Raw genomic sequence first — 20,915 nt, forward strand, 5'->3', positions numbered from 1 at the left:
ATGAATTATATGTGCTGCAGTTTGGCACAGCCTGCACCGTAGATTTGAATTTAGCAAATACATGAAGCTTGCTTATTTGCTAGGTGACCTCCTTTGCGCTCCTGTTTGCCTGGTACAATGCAAGTTTGCTCACCGAGCGCATTTTGCTTACACAACACAGGGTGCACAACAGATTTAAATTTAGCAAAGACACGAACCACGATGATTTTACGCTGCACAAAATGTAGTTGGGTGACTTTCTTTACGTTGCTGTTCACCTGGTAAAATGCGAGTCTGCTGATTTCGTGATATTTTTTTACAATGTTAGCTGCAATAACAACAAACACTGAGTGGAATGAAGGCGCTGGTAGATTAGGCAGGTGATTTAGAGTGGTGATTTAAGTTGGTTTGTTTGCAAATTTTATTACAACATACCAACAAAAATACTTGTAGGTTTATAAAATAAATGAACACACATTTATTTATTTAACTATTATACTCCGTAGCAACAAGTTGCGAGAGTATAAAAAGATAGATATTTTTATTATTATTATTATTGAATATTTACAGTTTCATATAAAGTTATTTATTTTGTGTTGTAATACAAGAATAAATATTTTTAAAGTATATGGTAAGCGTGAATTATTGTTTTTTTCTTGTCAAATAAATTTTTTTGAGAGATCTTAAAATTTGTTTCACACAAAGTGTAAAATTTAATAAAACTAATAAATTGTTAAATTCACTACTAAAAAACAATATATGTTGTCTGTATTGTGTTAAAAAAATTGGTTATATACAAAATCTATTGTACAAATGTGATATTATATATGGTATGTACATATGATATACAATACATATACATATGACATGTACTTTACAACTTAGCTGTGTGGTTGCATTTCTCCTCTCGCTTCTGAAGTGAGTCTTAAAGTTAGCAAAAAGAGCGTGACAGCGTGTTTACAAATTTTCGTACAGTCTTAATAAATATCTAAAAATAATCATAAAATTGAACATTTTAATATGAAAATTATTCAACACACATAAAATATGGTGGGGCGTATGCGTAACATTTTTAAAAATTAAAAATTTTTCTTAAGGGGTTACATGGGTTTCGTCGGGTATTTTCAATATTTTTTTTCAATATAAAAAATTATTTATTTAATTCAAACTTTTTTCTGTCTTGAAGTTACACATTTAAAGAATAATTTCTGAGATTTAAATTTAAAAAAAATCAAAACTCCGCCATTGTAATGTAATTTCCGGTGACCCCTCGAAAAAAAGGTGCGCCCGCGTTATCTGCATAACTCCTGACAGGATCATCTAAAATGAAAAAAAAAATATGTGTTTTAGTTAATAATCATACTTATAATCTCGTGCTTGAACGAAGGGGAAAAAAAGTTAAAATTGGAATTTTGGCAGACCTTTTTCCAACAAAATGAAAATAATAATACGGCATCATAAGAATGTTGGGTATAAATCGAACAGTTGATGAAAAAAATTTCACTTACCATACTAGGGTTCAATTTGCGAACTGATCAAATAAGAGGTGATGCCAGCCTATAGCCTTAAAAAGGAAATTAAATGAAAAAAATTATACTGTCAGATTGTCACTTTCTAAATATTTGTAAACAACACGCGTTCTTCTACCTTTTGTTATCTTCTTTGCTAAATTTGTTTTCTGTAGATAGCTGAGTTAAAGAACCTCAATATTTCTTTATTTATAATACATATGTATGTACGATTGTGTAACGATTAGTACTTAGGCTCACTGTCCGATGACGCTACTAGCGCAAGGAGAATTCACCTTTGTGCTGCAACTGCCAAATTCATCGAACACAAAGATTCGATTAGACTTCTTATGAAAGCGGGTCGTGGGCGTGAGTCTTATCCAGCATGCAATATTGTGCATGATAAAACAGTTAGCGTGATGGGTGCTGCGGATTCGGACAACAGACGCAACCGTGAAACAATTTCAAATTAGTATTTGAGGCTAGTTAGGCGCAATCAGAAAGACTTTCTGCAGTGTTTCATGACCGCCGATGAAACATGGTATACACCAGAGGCCAAGGAAGAGTCGAACTAATGCACTTAGCTGGCGAACCTGCTCCGAAGAAGTGCGAAGATTACCTTGTCGGCCAGAATGGTATAGCTACCACAAAGGCTTCACAAGGTGCATTCTATAATATATGGCACATCTGGAGTAGAGCAAATGTACAATATGGTTTTCCTCTGCTTTTTTTTTTTTGATACGAAGTACTATTGGACCGCCTTCGTCTATCATAGCACTTAATGTATCCTTAAATGATTTTATTTTGTGGATGGGGCAGTGGTCCCTCGCAAATGCAATATCAGTTTTTGACAGTCTGACAGACAGATATCCGGAAATCAATTCCTCTTCTGATCAATTTGAAATATGTACAAGTGTATATAAAAGCCTGCATCCATATTCAACTCGAAACGTTTTAGACATTACAAAAACCCGTTAACTATTATACACTGTGCAACATATAGCTACATTAAAAAGCCTTATTGATCTATGAAATCAATTTAGTACTATGCATAAATATTGGTATACATATGTACATGCGTATGTATGTATGTATATAAGTGACCACGTTACCAGCGACTTGTTCGAGTTATGAATTATGATCGTTGATTGGAGGGGCAGATTATAAATTTAAAGTGCACTAACAGCGCCCATTTGAGAGCGCCAACGGTGAGGATAATCTTGGAGACAATAAATTCTCAAATACAACAGCGACAAAATACACGAAAACGAAAAAAAAATCGCTAGCATGTTGCCATGAGCCCAAATGCGGCGATGTGACCAAAGAAAAAAAAATTGCAGACACACACACACACGCACAGAAGTATGCAGTGGCGGGCAAAAGTCAACGAACGAAACGTTTGTATACAGGAAGCTATGGCTAAAGAAACACGTGCAAACACCCGCAATATGAATGCACATATGTATATGTACATACATTCGCGTGCTTGTTGCATGCCACAAGCGAAATGTTGGCGATGCGATTGAATTATTTCTAGCTGGTCAATTGGCGAATTGGTGCATGCGGACATTTGGTCAGTCGGTCAACGTGGCAGCAACAGCGAGAGTAGTAACAACAACCAAAAAAAAAAACAATAACAACAATGACAGCGCGACATCCAACAATAAAAAGTGAATTTTAGTTTTTTCAAACAATTTTTGCGCATGAGATTTTGCTGCAGCAATTGCTTGCTTACTTTTTGCTTGAGTTCAAATGATTTTTGCTTCCAGATTTTTTTGTTTTTTTGATTTCAATATTTTTTTTATTGATTTCCATTGAGCTTTTTTTTTTTTTTGCTTTTGTTTCAGCCATATTTATTCGTTTGGACTTATATTATTTTGCAACAACATGTTTAATACAAGAAAGTGACCACTTACAGTTAGATTACATAACAACGTGCTTTGTCGTTTGCTTTTTCATGCTGTTTAAGCTGTAGTTGTTGTTCTCGTCATTGCTTTCTATTCACTCATATTCGCTTTTTACACACAAATGAACACACACGCACACACACACACAAACATATTTAGTTTTTTATGAATATGTCCAGTTGGGGAGTAGGAACTGTTAAAAACCATTGCTGGCTCGTTGTTTGTGGCAACTCATGTATGTATGTATGTTTGTGAAAATACACTGCAAGCTTGGTGTTGCAAGTAATGCGATAAATAGCATTGCAAATTGACAATAATGACATAAAAGAGTTGCAACAATTATGGTCATTACTGGCCATTTACGTGTGTATCTATGACGGCGCACATATTGCATACCTATGTATATATAATAAATATATATGTACGTGAATTTTTTGTGAGAATTTCTAAAACAGTGCAAAACCTTGTTTATTACTTTTTTATGCTGGTTGATGAAGGAAGTGGCTTGGAGGTCCAATCTAGCTAAGGTTAGATTAGATGGCTGATCCCTCAGCAAGTCGGCGTCTCACTTAGCCTGTTATGTATAAACCTATGCTGAGCAAGTTAGGGATTGACTCTAAATCCAGCTATATTTATAACATGTTTGCAGATTAAACATATACAAGTAGCCAGAAGCATATAAATTCCCTCTTTTCCGGAGTCTAATTGTAGGGTGGTGCCTGTTCTGGGTAGTTCACCTGTTTCACAGTTACCACGAATATCACTATGTCTTGGTACACATTGCAGGTTTATCGTGAAATATGATATTAGTTTCCCTAAGAGATCAAGGCATTATTTAACTGTTTTTGACGAAATTCTAAGATACTTAAGTGATTTCAAAACCACGGGCTATCTGTATATAAATATATTCCTTGTTGTGAGCACACTCCTTGTCAGAACAAGAAGGCTTTCTGCAATTGCTGTGATCATCGCTTCGAAGATACTGCAGTGGTTCTGGTAGACGGAAGGCGATTTCGGTTTCTAATTTTTTCGAAAAGATCTCCCACTCGATTATTTGGTTTGGACCCATCCGTATAGATGCTTATACTAGCTGCCCACCGTCATGTTACTATGGTATCTATTACCAGTCGGCACCCTTTGGAGGGATCAGCGTGTGATTTTTGCCAACCTATAGCAGGACTAAGTATTCTTTAATTAATCTATATTACCATACTTGAAAACTGTCGCATAAAATTTGTTTTTGATATCCTTTTTAATTGGTAAATACATTGAAGAAACATTTAAACCAACTTAGAACCAATAAGCTCTTGTTTGGTATTACGAATTATAACTAATTTCAGTTGAAGTTCCATTGATGTTGTCAACCTCAAAAAATTAAAAATGAATCGACAGATAATTAAACAGCTGGAGATCTTTCGTTGACGCATCAGCTTTTTGTCTGTTTACTGCTATTTGGAAGTGTTGTTATCAAGTGTAAAATACTAAAAAAAAAAAAAAAAAAAAAAAAAAAAAATTAAATGAAATAATTCTTTTTATGACGAAAGTTAAAAATTTGTTTTTTTTTTTGAATTTCTAACCATTTGTATGACGATTATGTAGGACACTCACTAGCAAAGTGCAACATTGTAATTGAGTTAGTAACAATTATGCTTTTTCTCAGCCACAGCACCTGCCAACATAAATGGCTACTTCTTGGGCGCTTCGCAATTCTCTCTAAGCAGGTGAACTCATTTATATACAGCCTTTGCCAATTATGTCACTAAACCTAGTAATAAAATCCAACTATGCGTGGCCACACCCCTGCATCTAGTTAGACGTACATGTGTATGTGTGTGTGTGTGTATGTGCATGCCTGGTTTTATGCCATTAAGTTGCTAGGAGCGCTTAATAACCCCCATAAGTACTCATAAATGCATGTATCCATTCCAAAAGTGTATTTTAATTATTCTAGTATATTCTAGAGCATACCGTTAAGTAACGGTACAATTAGCTTTGCGCAAAAACTGCACTTGCGAGAATATCCTTAATCAGTATTGTGGAGCGCTCACTTTTGGAAAAAACACGGAGGGCAATAAAAAATGTAAAACAATCAGATATCATACACCAAAATGTCATAAAAAATGTATGTGCATGTGTGTATGTAAGAGTATATATTATGTGTGTGTATACTAAACATAATTTTCTGACTGACAAATTATTTCAGCAAATGTTGGCATAAATTTTTTGACAACTACCGTTTACGATTTTTTGGCCAAATAAATTGCGCAATCGCAATTTGATCCGCTTTTCGAGCATATCGACGGTGAACAGCAAACACAAACATCCACACATCCACACATACAAACACATACATATGCTTGTACTAAAACGTGGATTTTTGTTTGTGCACCTTAAAGGTGCTTAAAGAGTGGGCAGCAACCAATCGCTTTTATTTATTTTTTTTTCTGTATCTGTTTTTACCGTTAGGCAGCAAAAATCCGCGCGTTCTGAAAATGTATTGTATGGCTTTTTTAATGTGGTGGCTCGTGTAGTGTATGCTCTTTTCAGTATGACCGCTTTGATTAAACTACTGTAGTTTGCTGCTGATTTGGTGATTGCTATTGATATGGCATTAGTATTTCTGTTTATGTTTTGGCGTGGTGATTGTGGCGCCACTGCATGTGTAGCGCTTGTAATTCACCTGCCAAGCCGCGTTCGGTCATTGCATGCTTGGGCACTTGCAACTAGCCTGTAGCGAAAATTTTACCCAATAATAGTGTGGTATCAGATTACGGTGTTAAGTAACCAGATTAGTATCCATATATGTATATTTTATGATTTAATTTTTGTTTTCATTTTATATCTTTTAGGTGATGAACAACGATAATTAAGCAATAAACATATACGTAGAAAGGCGGTCCAATAATGATTAGCTTCGCCATTCGATAGCGCCACTATCGCAAAGAGAAATTTAATTTTAGTGTTATCATAGAACACTTGGATGATGATTAGTATTCTCCTACGCTGGTCACTGTCAAAAAAGTTTTTTGTTTTTATTAAACACTCTCATGTGCCCCGAAAACGGCTAACATGATAGAAGTCCACGATCTGCATCGACAGACGACCGATCACAGGAGCGCGAGATATCTGAGGCAGTAAGCATCTTATTCTGCATAAAATATTAAGCATGAGCCAAGTTTACTCACTCCGGATCCAACATTTAGAAATACGGAATGGGCACAGATCTTTAATATGCGGAATTATTGAATCGTAATTGGTCCACATCACTTTATGGAAGATTTTGTAGAAGGATCCTGGGGTGCGGTCTTACAAAATCCAACTCGTGCAACTCTGTTTGGTGTGCTCTATAGGCAGAGGGAATCACCATCGCCATAGCTCTTAAAAAATTACGCCTGCCATAGTGTTAAGGTCAATGGGGAACGCTATGATTCATGACTGTTTCATGCCTGAATTATAGCATGTTGATGTAGACGACCTTTGGTTCCAATAAGATGGCGTTACATGTCACACAACCAACGAAACAATCAATTTATTAAAGGAAACTTTTGGTGGGCGCATTATTTCGGGTCGGCATGTGGCGTAGATCGTACGATTTAACACCGCTGGACTATTTATTGTGGGCATATGTGAAGTCGCTTGTCTACACAGATAAACCCGAAACGATTAACGTCTTAGGAGGAAATATTCGGTACGTTATTGCTGATATACGGCCCCAAGTGTTGCAAAAAGTGGTCGAAAATTGGATCTCTCGGCTAGAATTTGATCGAGCCAGCCGCATTTTGTTTCTTATTGAATACCAGATTTCTAAAAAAAACATCCTTTATATAGATTAGATACAATAAATTTATTGTTTATTGGTCAAAAATTAAATCTGAGGCGGTTTTATCCACTCAAACAAAAAAAAATTTGTAAGAATTTTCAATAGTTTTAATTTTTTTTTAAGGTATAAGTACAATTAAATCTCTGGAACTCGACGGAATTTTGAGTATGTTCAAATAGTTTTGGTATTCTGCTAACAACTAGTCGAAAACTAGTTAAATAATCACGCAAAGTTGTTTAGAAATTGAAGCTTTTATACTTCTAAATGGACGAATTGGATTACCTATAGGGTATGCTTAAATGCAGTCTTTGTCAATTTTTAATTCAGCATGGCAGATAATGAGATGATAATTTGCTTGCTGCAGACACGATGTCGACCATTCTTAGCACATTAAAAACCGTCTCATGTAGATTTATGGTCTCATTTTAATTTTTGGACAACAACAAGTGATCTTTTCATTGTCCGATTTGTCGGTGCATATTTGTTGGCAACAATGTTGGTCATACTGGTCACACTCAGAAGCATGCACACCTATATGTACATATGTATATAAGTACCAGGTACATAACAGCTTTGTGCGCAAGTGTGGCAACTTTCATATGCCAAATAATGGCCATAAGTGGATTTCTCAATAGTGAGCGATTTTTCTTTTGCTGCTTTTTAAAATGCATGGCTTTTAATATTTTTGTAATATTAACACATACATATGTACGTACATACATATATACATGTGTAACGGTCTACCCACCTAACGTTCATTTATAATTTCGCATATTTATGCAAAAGTCCATAATGTAGAAATTAAAAATATGAAAAATAGAAAAATATCGTCAAAATCAAAATGAAAAAGCAGTCAGTAGAAGGAAAAGAAAAACCTGCAACAATTTACGTTTTAGTTGTGTGCTGTGTAACATTATGTATGTAAGTCTAACAACATTTATATGCGAAAGCAAATGAAATAAATTATCATTGGAGGCATTCAGGCAATCCCATTAGATTTCGAATAGCGGCAACATGCAACAGTTTTGAGGAAGTGTGGTAGCAAAACATGTTCCGAACCCTCATAAATACACCGATTTTATGGTTTTAATATTTTTTTTTTTATAAATTTCACAAAGCACACACACGCACAATGCAATAAAAGCAAAAATAAAAAATTAAATAATGAAAAGAAGAAAAGTAAGAAAAATAAAAAAAAAACACACAGACAAAAACAAAAAAAGTGAGAAAATAAATAAAAACACAAACAAAAAAAACCCAAAAAAATGCAAAAAATTTAACACGACAAACTCACTCAACGCAAATGTAACAAAAACAAACTCACACACACATATTATATGCTCCGAGATACATGTATTGTATATATGTACATGCATATATTAATCTATGTGGCATGCAACATATGCATTTTTTGTTTATGTGACGTTAAAACAATTACGAAAATCAATGCAGCGGCGCCTGTAATATTTTTCTGCTGCACCGACACACATACAAACAAACATACATATATAGATATACATATCTATTGTAGTTATTTACGAGCTGATACATGCTCGCCTAGCATAATGTGATAGGATATGTGCATATAATATTTTAATGTATCATTGTTTGCATTTTCCCGAATTTCATATAAATAATGCATACAATTCATAAGGAGTTGATGCTAAAGTGTGCAAGCAATGTGAGAAATGTGCGAATTGCTTACTTTTGTTGGCAAAATGTAAAGTATGTGGCGCGTAATGGATATGAGTTGGTAAGTTTATGTTGAAAGGTACGCATTGATGGCATAAAATGTGAAAAAAACACACCTGATGACATAATAAAAATGCATTGCCCCATTTTTGGTTGTGAGAAGTTATGAATTTTTTTTAATGTACAGTAATAACATGTGTCGAAATCGGTTTGGTAGGTGCTAGGTAGGTTTTCTACAAAAAATTAATAAATTTCAAAATTTACCCCGTTCAGGGCTTGTGTAAAAATCTTAGTTTCTGGAGCAATCCCCACAAGAACCAATTTCACCACACAAGCTTACAATAATTAATATTGGTGTAAGTGTAATTGAAATATAATATAAGAATTTTAGCTATTTGTTATAATCGATTTCCAGTTAAATATATATAATTTATGTTTGTCGACGAAGTTGGTGTATAATTCATTTTGAAATTGGTAGCTTCTTGACTTTACTAGAAATTGTAAATTTTAAATTTAGTGTCATTTTATATGGTTTAATGAACGCCTCACATTAGTCTTTCAGATACAAGGTTTGTTCAAAAAGTAGCTCGAGTTCAAAAAGTAGCTCGAATAAATAAACATTTTCTTAAGAAATAAAAAATTCACTATTTTTCAGGCTTTTTATAGTCTTAATCTTATATTTTATATATATTATTTGTAAGTGATCTAAATATGAAACGAAAAGGACAATAAATATTAATTTTAGACATATTCCAATTCAAACGCCACATATTGGGCATGTTTTGTGTACAAATATTTTACTTTATGTTGAAAAGAAAATCTATATATGAACTCAGCGAAATCATGCTGCGAGTTGTTTTGTAAAACACGTGAATTTTTTTTATTTGTTATGCAACTTTCGTAAATGTTAGTGTGAAAAATTCTAAGAAGCTTAAATTTAGTGCAAGGCTATGAAACGGTAAAAATTGGTTTTGAAATTTGAACACAATTGGTGAGGACTTACTAAGTTTTAGATTAAATATAAATATGTCGTAAACATATGGAGCTATCATAAAAAAACGGGTCAACACTGCATTTTTCCATTTTTCGTTACAATAGAAATTTGTAATAATTCCGGCTTTGACACATTTATCTATCTTCTATATATATAAAAAAGAAAGTGTGTGTGTATGTTCCGTGTAGGCTCCGAAACGGCTGGGCCGATTTCAATGAAACTTTCAGGAAATCTTTAGGTTGCCCTGACGAGCAATCTTGTAAAGTTTCTTTTTGAACTGTCAAATACAGTTTTTATTTACTATGATGATATTCTATTGTTTTATAACCCAAATTTGTGTTGACACATGCGTTGTGGAAATATATGTCATTATGAAACATTTTGAAGTACAATGGAGTATATTGAAGTATAATAAAGTATAATAAAGTAAATAATTAAGGATTTTTAAGAATTCAAGGTAAGTTGTAGCGCCCCGAAAGTATTCGTTTACTGATGCGTTTTAAATATACAATATATAATATATAAAGAAAGATGTGTATATTATGAAATCAATAGACTCAGAAATTATTTGACCGATCATCATGAAATTTGGTGTGTATATGTATTTTTTATGCTATCCCCATTGACGCAACTCGCCACCTGAAGCTTGATTTTGACTTATGAGGTCTTAGTGAATTTATGAATACAAGAGAAATGCTTCCTAAATACAGTAATGATGATATAATAAAAATTTTAATAATATAAAGGAGTATTCCAATATATCATAAACTCCAAAACGGCTATACCGATGAAATTTTCGGACGATCTTTAAGATGGCCAAGCGAGTGATCCTGTTGGTGGCGATCGGACATTTTTTTTTTAATGCTTATGACATTTTTGAGCATTTACTAACTGCAACCAAATACGAAATGCCCTAAACTGCCAGACAATTTCAGCACTATTGTACACGGACAGAATTAATTAATTGGCCTATTTTCCAAGACGCAAAAAGTAATTACTTTAATCATAACTGGCTCGGTAATTGAGCTATATAGACAGCAAAAAATGCAGAAATACATTTTGCTAATTACATTTAAATAAATGAAACAGCTTACTAAATATAATTTAATTATGCCTTAGCCACAGCAAGGCGTGGCCAGGGTATTCTAGTTTACTTTAAAAAAAAGCGTAAATTCATAACAATGGTCTAATGTATCGAAATGTAATTTATTCATTATATATATAAAGTGTATTTTTAAAACAAGTGGTTTTTAAGAAGAAATAAAACGCATATATTTGAATGTTACGGCCAAGAATTTAGCTTTATTATAACGACAACAGTTCGCCATTATTGCCCAAAATGATTTCGGTGAAGTGCCCGCCGCGGCGAATAAATTCGAACCGAGAGGCCCAATTTTCAACCACTTTTTGCAGCAATAGCCGTATGTCAGTAAAACCCTCCGCGTATTCTCTTTCAAGGCGTGAATCGTCTCGGGCTTATCTGCGTAGATAAGCGACTTCACAAAAAAATAGCCCACAATGTCAGTAATCTTGGAGGGAACGCTACAGCTCCACGCTGCGAAATAATACGCGCACCAAAAGTTTCCTGCAATGAATTGATTGTTTCGTTGGCTGTATGCCATAAAAAACCAAAGGTAGACCACATCAGGCACGAAAAGGTCATTTATCATGGCTCTATAGCATTCCCTATTGATCGTAACATTATGACCACCTTGATTTTTGAAAAAAATATGGACCTATGATTTCAGCTGCCCACAGAGCACACCAAACAGTGGCTTTTTGAGGATGTAACTTGTAGATTATCATCACTCAAAACGCGACAATTTTTTATTAACGTATCCATTCAACCAATAGTAAGCTTCGTCACTGAACAAAATTTTCTTGTGAAAATCGGGATTGGTAGCTATCTAGTTTTGGGCCCATTCGCAAACCAAGATCATTCCGCAAACTTTTCCATAAAATGGGCTTAGCTCTAATTGTTGCGCATGATATCGGATGGACTCATTCGGATCTTCGTTGATACTCGGCTCCACAGTACGACATCTCTGAGGATCCGCAATTATCTACTAGTGTAAAAGAGGAGCGATATCGATCCATGGTTACTCGAATTACCGACTCTGCAGAGCGATTAAGTCGACCAAATATTGGACGCAGCGCACGATGCCAAACCGAACCATTATTTTAGTAATAAAATTGTACGATTTGCCAACGTTGTTCCGAAGTAAGTCTGTTTCTTATGAAATGGCAAATCAAGCTGAGTATAGATTAGGTAACAGCTGTCAAAACGAAAAAAGTATTGCCTCATTGAAAACCACACGTCTATAAAAAATACCCATATAAATGCATATTGGGCTATGGGAGTGCTACCGAATCTGACGAAATCGTTTAGAACCTCGAGTTTATGATAACATTGAAGCTCAGCAACATTTGGACAGATTTTTTTTTTTGCCACAAGATGAAGTTATTTATATTGAAGTTATTTAAATATAAAGCAAAATGTCATAAGATAATATGCACTGATATATGGAAACTAAAATGTTACAGTAATTGTGAAAATTCACTGTGGTAAATGCTGAAATTTAGTTTGTCAGTACACAGAGGTGATCCCTTGGTCAAGAGACTTAAAGCACGAACTCGTTTCAATAAATTAATGCAAAAAAAGGCAATGTTGGAAGACAATTAAAAAATAAAGAAATAAATTATTAGTACGCGACATTTGAAAGATTAAAAATGGCTCTATAATCTCTGTCAGCTTTTATTACTGCAGAACAGTTGTGTACTGTATATATATGTTGTATATGTATATATACATTTTTTTTCAAATCTTTTTATATCTTATCTTAAAACTACCTTTCCCCACACACCCAACAATCAATATTTTATGTTTATTAATTAAAACGAGCATAAATTTCCCGACTTCGAATACGAAAAAAATTAACTAACATTTGAAAATCATTAATTGCATACGCGTTCGGCATAAGTCAGTCAGTAAATCGGCTATCAAATTAGCAACACTATCGTAAATACGATTTAACTTTTACTCAAAGCTTTTTATGGTCAATCAACGAGCAGCCAAACAAATAAATTGCAAATAAATAAATATGCATTTAACTGTATATACATACACATATACATACATATGTAAATATAATATAAATGTAAATTTGTGTGATTGCAGAAAAAAGCAGAATTTTTGTGCACTGAAAAGTGCGAGCACGAATGCGAATGTAATTGCGAGTGATTGTGATTGTGAAAATTGGCGTACGGCGACGCGCATGCGTTTATAGGTTGAGTGGCTGTTGACGGCGCAACTGCGCGATGTCCGAATATCAGCCACAGGCCAAGCAGTGCGGCACTCATTACGTATGACGCTGACGTGCGCGTACTTCTGACCAATAATAATTCAACGTAAACGCCACCAACCGATTATTGTGCAGTTAGTTGGTGTGATGATGGTAATACCCATTATTGGTCATAGCGGCGTTGTGTCGGTCGCTCCTCCAGCGCGCTCCACATTTAACATTTGGCAGTTACGTAAGGCAGTAGGCGGCAAGCAGTAGGCAAAGGCAAATCCAACCACCAAAGTTAGTCAGACAAATTAAGCAGCTTGCACAGAATCGATTACAAGGCGTGCTGAGCAACATAAGTCTGCAACATGTTGCCTAGCTGGCCGACGACTATTGTGCCACGCACGCCATTCGCCATTTACGGTTGTTTAGGGGGAAAATATGTATAAAATATAATCACTTTAAATGGTGGCAACCCCACAACACACCAAATACACCAGAAAATATGTTGTATGAAATATTTACACGTATTATTCACGAAATGCGAAAATCGACTGTTTTACAAACATATGCGAACACACAAAAAACAACAAATAGCAACAACAATAAAAGGCAAATGAAAATGTAAAAAACAAAATTAATAACATTACTTTCGGCTGCACCGAAGCCATAATACCTTTCACAGGTGCATTTATTAAATAAGCTCTGACATAACTAAATCTGAAAAAAATATTTTATGAAGATTTATATTGATTTTGATTAGACAGTTTGTATGGCAGCTATATGCAATAGTGATCCGTTCTGAACAATTCAGATATTGTAGCATTGATTTTGACAATCAATTTGACAAACGAATTTCATGAGGATATCTTGTCAAATAAAAAAAATTTCTAAACAAAAACTTGATTTTCATCGGTCAATTTGTATAACAACTACATGCTATAGTAAACCGATCTGAAGAATTTGTTCGGAGATTGTGGCGTTGCCTTGAACAATAAGTCACGCCGGATTACGTCAAGGTCCGTTGTCAAATAAAAAAGTTTTTCATACAAGGTTTGATCGGTTAGTTCGTATGGCACCTATTGTTCAGGGTATAAAAATTAAAACAAAAAATATATAAATTAATCTTGCGCATACACAAATTTCCAGAGCAATAATTGTGGCAGTGCATAACTCATACAAATCGAGTAATAGCGACTAGCGAGTATAACAACAACTACAACACGTTAGCGTAGCACAACAATAAAAGTAATTGCATTCGCAAGGAGATCGATTGCCGCCACCACACCAAACCATTTAAGCACCAACGGCAACACCTCCACCTTCACATCCACCATCAACATAAACAGTCTATGGCGATCGCTGCCCAACCACCTGAGACTTATTGAACGCCTTTGCCTTTTGGGAGTATGTGTGTTATTCGGTTATTGTGGCCGGGAGCCTGCATACGCTTATTTGGGTTCGTCTGCACATAAGCAACACCTAGGTATGTATGTATGTGTGCTTAGGTGGATGTGCTCAGTGAAGGGGGCGTAGTTAGTCGCATGTAATGCTACTTTCTAAAATATGCCGCCTTAAAAGAGCCAAAGCATTCGATCAAGCACCTTTTCAGCTTTGGTTATTTTCTTTTACCAAGAAGTGCATAAAGCTGTGTATGTGTTGCAAGGTATTATGTGTGCAAAAAAATATTGATTTACTTTCATGTCCATTAGATTCAACCGGTGCGATAGGTAAGCCACAAAAAAATATGAATTACGAATGCGCAAATCTGAATTATGAGAAATTGATTGTGACTGTTTTCAGCTTACACGCCAGAGCGATTGGGACTAGGCTTATATGGATTTAACAGCTAAAAAATATTCAATAAAGTGAAATATGATAACAGTTAGATAAGTAGAATACTATATTAAACTAGGGAAGTATTGCCCTGACTTTTTTTCCACTTAAGGCAGGAGAATAAACTGTTATAAAAAAGGGATTATTTTTTTTAATTTTCATTCAGATTCCTTACATATTGACCGGTAGATGCGGTATAAAGCCAACTGGAAGTTCGAAAATATTAACGAGGCGTGTTCAAAGACTAACGGGAATTTTTATATACTAAATTTTGCAGGTTTGGAGAGTCTGAAAGATTGGTAAAAATATTTTTTTTTACTATGTTGATATACCATACATGCGGGCTAAAGGAAGTCTTCACCCAATTTTATCCTCACAAAGGCATGCTGCCATCAAAGAAATATTTTACCCGAATTTCAATACTCGACCTCACAGATTGACCGATATATTCGGTAAAAAAGTAATTATTTGAACTGGAGTTCACATATTTGGTGCCTGGGTCCTTGTCCGATTTCGACAATTTTTGGGCGTAAGATTAAATACCTTGAGAACACTATTCCTGTTAAGTTTTACTCTAATAACTTCATTGATGTTTGATGTGTATCTGTAAAGGGAAAGAATCAACTGGAATTTAAAAGTTTGTTATATGGGAAGAAAGCGTGGTTGTCACCCGATTTCATGGTGCTTGATAGCAAAAAGGTCTATTAGTTCCTGGGATATAGGATTTCATCTAAAGGTGAGCTGTGCCACTCTCCTATGTCTATTGCCCAATTTTCACTCCTACTCCAATAAAGCCCTTCTCCACCATCTTGGTTGTAAAATTTAATGCTTGTGCAATGCATTTATTCAGTGAGCATTTTTAGTAGTATTTATATGGGGAATGGGCGAGGTTATTATCTTATTCTATCCATTTTCACAGCGTGTGAAGAGGAGCTAAAAGGTTGAGACTTTTAGTAAATTTGGTTTAGTTCGCCTTAGCGGTTTGGAAGATAGATACTTTCAATCAGTTAGGGTCGGGGCCACGTCCACCTTTAAATTTTTTTGCCCAACGGTCCCACGTTACTGCAATTCTCTGTATCAAATTACAGTTACAGTTTTTTTCTTAATTTAGTGCTTTGTTATGACACTTTATAGGTTTTCGTTTAATGGCGTTTTTGTGGGACGATTTGGGTGTCAAGGAACATATGTAGCAAGTTTCATCAATATTTCAACTCGTCTGGTCACCCTGATCATTTATATGTGCTATACATAACTTCACAGCTGTAATGATTAGTTTTAGGTGATACAATCAACTGTTAGGTGAAGAAAACTCTCTGAGTAATATGTTGAGGGAGTATAAAAAAGTAATCCAAGGTGTTTGTAATTAAAAGTTAAATTTTCAATTTTTTATTATTAAATAAAAAAAAAAAATTTCAATCTTCAATTTTTTATATTAAAATTAGATTTACTTTATAATGTTAAAATCAGAATAAAAAATTAAAATTTTTAATCCAAAAATTACCATATGGATTACATACCATACTTTTCATATATGTATAAAGTGAAGTCAACAAGGAAGCCCATATTATTGCTGGTTGAAAGGATTAGACCGACCGCAATCATTTTTATACCAATCTATATAATGCTCAAAAAAAACTTTCTATAATCATTTTAATATAAGTTTTTATATAATGTCCGACATATATATGGCTGCACAAAACTTCGCATCGCCAGTATATGTTGTCTGGGATAGAAAGTGACGTAGTCTGGAGTGCTTTGTGATAATACATCGCACTTCGATATCTTCATTAAAGCCGTAGTTAGCTTTGTAAAGTAAAAGAAGCTGATCTGATTCGAAATTCTCTTCTATAGAATTTTTTAAGGGTGGATTTGCGCTTTTTGATTAATTTTTTTTTTATCTCTTGTTGAAAAAGGCTTAAAGACACAACCTAACGAATGTAATGAGAGTAAATCCTCAGTTCATTTTCAAATAAAATATAATATAGTGTCCACAGAATATTTGGTACATATGTAGATGCAGTATACGTTCTTAGCTAGATCACTTCGTCATTTCGCATGAGAGGCAAAAAATATAATCCTATTCTATATGGCGATTAGTGCAAATGTAATACAAATCAAGCACCAATGAATATATGCGGATACAACTTTGCACAAAAAAATTGCCTTTGAGGTATCTTTGCACGTTGCAAGATTATAAAGTGTTTGAAACCGAACTGAGCTCTGTCTTACTTATTCATTTGTTACTTTTTTCAAAGATCTTAATCGTCCCAGTAATATTTATCTTTTTCAAGAATAGTCAATCTCTAATTAGATGAGAAAAAAAAAATAATAAGATACACATTTTTATCACTTAATCTTGTGTAACACCTTGAAAATAAACACATTCTACTGGCACATACACCCACCCTAATAGCTAACTAATATGCAATCTCCTTCACCTGAATTGGTCCAACGTCAACGGCAGTCAGTGTGGGAGTGAATGATTTTGTTAAATTTAAGTGGAAGCACGCCAAAAAAATCTCAATGTCTTCGAGCATGCGCACAGCATTGCTTTAGGAGGGCTTTTTCTTAGTGTGTGAGTGTGTGTGTGGCTGAAAATGCTCCTGCCTATTCGTGTATTTTATCACCTTTCGTTAGCCACATGCAATGCGTCGTTTGCTTATTTTTGCCACGCTGGTTTTTGTTGGCTTTGCGGCTGCGCAACACAATGAATTTGCAATTTGTTCCTAGTGACGTTGTGTTCCTTTTAATTGATTTACATACTTGTGCATGAAATTTGTACGCAGCCACAGACATTCATTTGCTCTGGCGTTGGTTTGCTGAACTGAGCGCGATTTGGCGATTTGTTGGTCATGTTCACAAATTTGTTTTCCACATCGGTATGCAGTGGATTGAATAATGAAAGGCGCACGCAGCCAATGCGGATACAAGCTCACTAATATAAACATATATAAGCGCGCGTATCCATACATGTGTGTGTGCGATTTATATGTTCACACAATGGTTTATGGACTTGGCTTTTGATATAATTGATCGGCAGGAAAATGCGTCTGGATTTAAAATATGTAAATTTATGTATTTTTGGCAATGTTTTCTGCTTTTTCCTCTACTTGCATACTTCACTGGCAACGCATTTTATTTGCCCACAGCACTAATGAATTGTTAACGTTCATGTAATTATTGCGCTTTTTTCATAACTTTTGATTGATGGCGCGGAGCCACTTGGTGGACATAGCTGATAAATTGTGTTAAGACATATTTACTATAATCTAATTTGAGAAATTTCTATTCTTTCTTAAAAATTATTCCAAAAAAAACATTACAACATTTTTCAATATTTTTTTAATGAATTTTATGGTATATCATTTTTTTATTGAGTAAATTTAATGATGTGCTTAATAATCTAATTTTATTAAAAAAGCTGCTTCATTTGGAATAGCTGCAATGGATTTTGGGCTGAGAATGATTCAAATAGAGACTACGACAATTTCGCACTGTTATTATACTCTGAACAGGGTATATTAAGTTTGCCACGAAGTTTGTAATATCCGGAAAGAAACATTGGAGATTATATATTATATATATATATTTCTCTTCAAGAAGCGGCTCATTAGTCGGAATAGCCAATATGTCAGTAGTACATAGTATTAAGAGACAGTAAAGTTATACACTTTAACGGTTTCGTATTCGAGAAAAGTAGCGTCTTGTCATATTTTCGATTTAAATAACTTAGTAGGTTAATAATTTTATGAGTAAGGGAATATATGTATGTATCAATTTCACTCGTTTTGTTTCGGAGGCATTAAATGAAACATCCTCATTCCATTGAGTGATAGAGTTAATAAAATTACCAATAAATCATACATATCGTCATCTAAAATGCAAAACAACGTATAAGCGTAATCATTAAATTCGAATTGAGTTTTTTATTGATGTAAATTCACTACATCATAATACATATATGTACAATATTATATGTAAAAAATTTTAAGCTACCGCTACCAGACTTAAGCAAGTTATAATAATCAAATTTAAAATTTTGTTTTAATATATGTAGTTTCAATCGGTTTTCCCTTTTGCTGATTATATTGGAGTCGCTGGGTGAAGGTTTAGATCGATTTTAATAATTACTCAAAAAAATTAACATCTTGCCCTTACTTCAGTTTTAAATATTGTATAATATGTGCGTTCAGATAATCTGCCTCAGTTATCAAATTACTGTTATTAATGGTTTATCATTTCATGAATTTTATTAAAGACCTACGTCGTATTTTAGTTAGGTTAGGTTATACTGGCTGTATGTCACGCCGTACATACTTGTAGACCATAGACCTACAGGTCCCGTGTAATGCCAGATGGAGGACTGTTAAACTTTTATTATACGAATTAGAAACTGCCGCAATAGGCAAAGAAATATTATTTAAATTTAAAAATTTGCTCTAATTTACATTTTTTTATTGGAGTAAAACTTATTTGTTATATAAATTCATTAGGTTCGCATAAGAAAGGTATGACATTAACGCTACGATTGCGGTAAAAGTTGAAGTATTTCATATCTGGTAATAAAGAAAACCGTACAATAAAGACTAAAGTCAACAAAAGTTTGTTAAAGTGTCAAGGGTCATAAAGAAAAATGCCAAATTGGCTGCGGCATAGCAATCGAGCACCTCTTTCTTTCAAATTATTATTTTTTATACGACTGACTGTTAAACTAACCGACCAACTTGAGAGCAATTCCACCAGCTTCCTCTCAAGCACAGTACACTTGGAATCCGCCGCCGCCCACGAAACCGGCAAAACGGTGGTAAGCACAGACATTGCGACGCAAGCGTGGAGCATTAAATTAGCTGTGATTGTTGTTATTACGTATTGTAATTATATTGCTCGCCTACATTAATTTGTCTATTATGATGGTTTTTTGTTTGCTGCTAACTTTGCCTACAAGAGTGGCTAATTGCCGTGCGTAAAGTGCGAATCATGAAATCAAATAAATGAAATGCGATAAATTTTATTTATTCAACTTTTCCCTCCTTCTTTCATAATTTTGTAGTATTTTTTGTGTAAGTGTTGCGGATGGTACGCAAATTGGCGGACATGTTTTTGCACTGCACTACAAATCTTGGCACACTATCTGACTATATGCATATATGTATAAGTGAGGTGTATGTGTAAGTGGGGGCAGATAATTGCGGTACAATAGCCCGTTACTGATTTGGGTCAAAACACTCGCTCGCTCGTTCGCTAAGCGTTTGCCGCGCGGTCAGCGAAATTACTTAATACTAGTGTACGAATTATTGGTGTTGCAAATGTACTTGCAGTTGCGGAGCAATATGAAAAATTTATGAAATAGATGGTGCCCTTTTTAGCTGCCTGAAAATTGTAAATGAGAAAAAAGGTAAATTGTGTAAAATTGCGTAATTTGGACGAATTTGCATAGAAATTAAATGACCAAATTTGATTGCTGAAATATTGTACAATTATGATAAATACTTTCATTCGGGCAATATGAAAAATTATTTTGAAAAGTTTTCAATCAACTTTAAGAAAACAAAAGTATTACGGCTCTGAACATATACCCTAAATTTGCCACGAATTGTGTAACACCCAAAATGAAACGTCGGAGACCCCTTAAAATATATATCAGCATGGAGAACTTATTTGATTTAGCCACGTCCGTCTGTCAGTATATACATGAACTAGCCACTTAGTTTTAGAGATATGGATCTGAAATTTTGCACACATTCTTTTCTCTTCAAGAAGCTGCTCACTTGTGGGAACCGCCGATATCGCATCACTATAGCATATAGCTGCAATACAAACTGAACGATCGGAATCAAGCGCTTGTATGGAAATCTTTTTCAGGAAGGTAACCTTTTTTCTTGCTTTTATTTA

At 34.4% G+C, this 20,915-nt stretch overlaps 1 long non-coding RNA gene across 3 annotated transcripts in view; it reads right to left on the reverse strand.

The window, feature by feature from the left end:
• The window catches only part of LOC138857100 (uncharacterized), a 44,955-nt gene that overhangs the window by 1,021 nt on the left and 23,019 nt on the right, over positions 1–20,915 (reverse strand). The window contains exon 3 of one of the 3 annotated variants that reach the window (XR_011396067.1): positions 56–307. The exons of 1 other annotated variant lie outside the window; for it this stretch is intronic. This is a non-coding gene — a long non-coding RNA (uncharacterized lncRNA). Of the gene's footprint in view, positions 1–55; positions 308–673; positions 1,300–20,915 lie in introns of those variants that run through there. One more of the 3 variants, XR_011396068.1, reaches the window with a different exon arrangement.

This window comes from Bactrocera oleae, chromosome 4, assembly GCF_042242935.1.
Source record: "Bactrocera oleae isolate idBacOlea1 chromosome 4, idBacOlea1, whole genome shotgun sequence".
In the NCBI taxonomy this organism is placed as follows: domain Eukaryota; kingdom Metazoa; phylum Arthropoda; class Insecta; order Diptera; family Tephritidae; genus Bactrocera; species Bactrocera oleae.